This window comes from Capsicum annuum, unplaced genomic scaffold, assembly GCF_002878395.1.
Source record: "Capsicum annuum cultivar UCD-10X-F1 unplaced genomic scaffold, UCD10Xv1.1 ctg77490, whole genome shotgun sequence".
Classification (NCBI taxonomy): Eukaryota; Viridiplantae; Streptophyta; class Magnoliopsida; order Solanales; family Solanaceae; genus Capsicum; species Capsicum annuum.
Window position 1 is genome coordinate 1 of NW_025887891.1, and position 4,893 is coordinate 4,893.

At 29.8% G+C, this 4,893-nt stretch overlaps 1 pseudogene; it reads right to left on the reverse strand.

Moving 5' to 3' along the window:
* Positions 1-2,715: 2,715 nt before the first annotated feature.
* Positions 2,716-4,349, reverse strand: LOC124894792 (annotated as a pseudogene).
* Between the last annotated feature and the right edge of the window lie 544 nt (positions 4,350-4,893).

Sequence of the window (4,893 nt, forward strand, 5' to 3'; positions counted from 1 at the left end):
ATATATTAAAAATAATATCATAAATTTGACGTATTAGAAATCATTGTCTTAGTTATGAATCTTATGAATTATTGCTCATGTTACATAAGTTATGATATCCATAATATCAGATAACATAAAATAAAAGATTGATATCCTTGTGGTCCTCCATTGTGATGTTGAACACTTTCGTTTGATTTGATCTGGCTGTTTGCTAAGTAGTCTATAATTCTTAACATTACTAATGTACAAAAGTATAAAATTTATCATTATTTTTTAATTTGTTTTTGTTTAAGGTGGTCAATTTGCATATAACATCGTGATAGGAATAAGTAGATAATAATTGAACGACTACTAGAATAACTCCACAAATAAAATAAAAATAAATTAGTGGTACCACTTTGCAACCAAAGTTAAAATATTACCAATCATTTGACAGATTCATGGGGCATATAATTAGAAGCGGTACCATTCAAATTTGAAACTAATCGCATTTACATATGTTAATTCTTGGCCTTAACTCTATTGATTCTATAATTTTGGCATTACATATTTTCAAAATTTGGATTTTTTTCAAAATGGAATATGCTTTAAACATGGTGATGCAAGCTACATATGTAAATCAAATCAATCAACCAAACAATTTTGTTTGCTTACCAAAAAGTGGTCTGAATTTTGACCATATAATTCTGATTAGTCGACTAAATTAAAAGGTTATTAATCTTTCATATTAATTACGTGCAATGAGTTAATATTGGAGTAGGGTCAGATCTGAGATAAGCTTAATAAGTACTGCCTTCCGTTCACTTCTTATTTGTCCGGTATTTTAAGAATAGATTTTTCATTTTTATATGATTTTTTAAGAGATGAGTCAAATCTAAAATAAACAATTAAAATAAATGAATTTTTTTTCTATGCTTGGACATGCATATATTTCATATCTTTGTTTAGAAAACCAGGTTAATAAATAAAAAGTTTGGTTGCTTAATAAACAATACGATGGATGAGCCAGGATTTAAAAATAAAGGAAATAAAAAAATTTACCGTTGCTGGTATCAAATCCAATGGAATCAGCTCCTCTCCATTTTCCTTCTCTTCAATTTTCTCAAGTTTTTGTTTGGACTGGAGACACATGTCATAATTTAATATTAATAGTTGAGATTTAATTAGTTAAATCAAAGTTCTAACTATAGTTATCTACTTTCATCTATTTAGTTATATTTCTTCCTTAAATATTCATTATATCTTTTAATCAATATTTTTAAAAAAATCTTTACCGCCTCAAATATATATTAAAAGCTTTTCCTAAATTTTTTTTTAAAAAATCATAATATAATTAAAATTTTAATTTTTCTAGTTGAGAATTCAAAAGAGCTATATAAAGAAAATATAATGAATTTATTTGGTACGATTTTTATATTTGATTTGGCACATGTATAATGGATTTATTTGGCACATAAAAAAATAAAATTAAAAAAATTTCAAGCCACAATCTTTATTTTTTTTATTTGAAAAACATTACTTAAGAAAAATGGCAAGCATTAGCAGAAAAAAAGTATAAAGTAAATGTAATGAATTATTTGGTATAATCTTTTATTTGATTCGGCACACGTATAATTAATTTATTTGACACATAAAGAAAATAAAATTAGAAAAACTTCAAGCCACAATCTTTTTTTTGTATTTGAAAAACATTACTTAAGAAAAATGACAAACATTAGTAAAACAAAAAAGTAAAAACTCATCAGTAAATTGTTTAAGGATGGGGAATCTTAGTAGCTTAATTGATTAGTTACCTAAACTTTCACCTTGTTGGTGAGGGTTCGATTCCCTACATTGTAATCCCCTCCCCCATTCTCCTCCCCCCACCCCCAATTTAAAAAAAAAAAAAAATTGTTCAAGGATAAAACAAAAATAGTTTTAATAGATAAAAATATTTACGCAACAAATATGTGGAAGTAGATAACTATGGTTAGAATTTTAATTTAACTAATTAAATCTCAACGATTAATTCTAAATTATGACATGTGTCTTAATCCAACCAAAAACTTCGGGAAATTGTAGAGAGAAAATGGAGAGAAGCCAGATCCGAATCCAACAATATCAAATAGATCTTTAGGTTCCATTTAATAAAATCACAGGTTTTCATATAAATTTGTAACTATCGAATAATTAGCTACGTTTTCAATTTTATAAAAGTAAACTAAAAAATTATCGAATCATAACGAATAAATGTATATGTGAAAAGTATATTGTATATATCAAGTTTAAAAATAATGAGACATTAAGAAGTAAATGACCAATTGAAAAAAGTGATCATCATCATTAAGTATCTCGTTGAGTGTGTTCAGGTTCAGATTTTATCAACCACACCATTACATAGTTGATATTTTTCATAACTCCCATGTTTCTACTGAATGAAAAACTGTTTCATTTTATACTATTCAAGTATAGACAGAGTTTGAGAAAGTAAGAAAATTCTCCAGTAAATATCACTGCCCTTGTCATGTGACCAACAACGACTAATGTGTTGGTTTTTTTTAATTTCTCTTATATGCTTTTGCTCTGTATTTCACATGCCCCCTTCAATTATAGATCATCTAGAGAGTTACAATCAAAAACAACCAAACTTTTATTGGTCTGGTTTTAGTTGGTCTAAGTCTAACAATATTATTACTCAAATCAATGTATAAAACAAGCATATATATATACACACACTCACACGAAGCATACATATTTATTCTCCTAGTAGCATAATTAAAATACATAAATTAAAATCAGACACCACAATAGGTCTTTAGAGGAAATTTCCATCTCATGCCTTCTTTAGAGTAACAAAAAGCTAGGAATTTAAGATGATCAAAGGGCTTAAAGAGTAAAGGATGCTCATCATCTACCAACTCTTCTGGTGCCTTTATTGTGTATCCAGCTTTTGGTAGTGAAAACAAACCAACTGAGTACCTTGCTTCATTTCCTGTCATCATCACTCTATGATATGGCGAATGCAATCGACCATTTGTCCATGCCTACGAAAAAAAATGACAAAACCTATCCTTCATTTCCAGATAAAACGTAAGACTTGAAGGACAGATAAGTCCGTTTAATGGATAAGTAACGCGAAAAATAGGATATATTACATGCTATAATTAATTATTAGTAGAAATAAGTTGATAGTATAATTTATTTTTTTATATTCAGTGGCGGAGCCACAAAAGACTAAAGAATGACGAGGTAGTCCTTTGAGCATCCAATCTCAGGATATGACAATGTGCTCACTAGTTTAAAAATTGAATTAAAAGTAGTTGAGAACTCGCACTTAAAATTTCTGAATCTGCCACTATCCTAAGTTAAACCAAAAGAAAATAAAAATAGGGCTAAATGTTGGAAGCACTTACATGTAGAGAGTCTCCAATGATGACAATGAAAGTGTTTGGCGTAGCATCGACATTGATCCACTGTCCATCTTTTGTCAAAACTTGAAGACCCTTCACCTAATTTTGGCACAGTATGGTAACAATGCTCTTGTCTGTGTGAGCACTTAGTCCTGGTTTAGTTTCACTGCTTTGAGGTGCTTTATACTTCATCAATCGAAGAATATAGTTGGTCGAATTCATATGCCCATCCATGTACTTTTCGACGCCTAAGCTCTCCAGAATCATCCTCTTTACTATCTGGTCTAACTCTACTAGTTGCTCTGAGTATGACTGAGTAGTTTTACTGCCATCACATATAAGAATTGAAATATTAAAAGTTGTTAAAGAATAAGGTATTACTAATAGGCATAACATCTATACACCACTTAGTAGGGCTGTGCATATTTAAGGCAATTTCGACCAATTATTTGTTTCCATTGACTAATATTGAGTATTTGAATTCCTATATATATATATATATATATATATATATATATATATATATATATATTGTGTGTGTGTATAAAGAAGAACAATAATATAAAGTCGTGTTATAACGAGGGGTTAAAAGATAATAAAGTTTTACCAAAAAGTAGGGTTTCCTTGTGGCCAAAGAATTTGAGTGAATTTCTCAACTTCATGAGGGATGTTAGTATCATCAATGCCCATGCTTTCATAAAGTGGAACTTTAGGAAAATGTCCAACGTAGCCATAGAAAGGTTTGGTTGAAACATTTCTAACTTTGGTTTCTAAAGGGAGATTAAAAACCTCTTGTGAGAATTCAAAAATGGAATTATGAAGGTGTATAGGAATTTTATCAGAAGATGCTTCAAAGCAGCCATATTCTACTAGTGCTTTGTGGACTTTGCTTTTCACTTGGTTCCATACAGGTGTTCCTGGCTTTAGGTCTTCATGAGAAAAATCTATACTTGGAAGCTTGATGTTTTCAGAACCCATTTTTGATTTAATTTTTTACCCTCAGGTACTTTTGTTTGTTGAGCTTAACTCCATGCAGCTGAACCTATTTATAAGGAATTGGAGTAATTAACTAGGTAAAGTTATTTGGTTGAAGAGAAATTTATATGCATGCATGTTGTAATTAAGACACACAACCAACAACGTTGTGTGTGGGTACTTACGTTTCCCATTTGATAGCAAAATAACTTGTTAATGCAAGTTGTTATTAAGTCAATGTATTAGTTGGCCTTCCTGACTATGTTTTTTAGGTAGAGATAGGCATAGTTTGGACAAAATTGAAATTCGATCTTTTAAAATCTTTGATTTGGATTTGCAGATTACGAATAGAATATATATTCTGGGTTTGACTTCAAAAATTTTCAAATCTATGATTGGATTTGAAATTTGGAATTTTGATATCAGAATATTCTAGTTTTTTTTATACCTAATATATCCCTAACGAGTAAGCCTGTCAAGTGGGCCGGGTCTACCCAGCCCACTAAAATGACCCGTCCCGGAAAGCTCTAAGGCTTTAGGGTTTTGG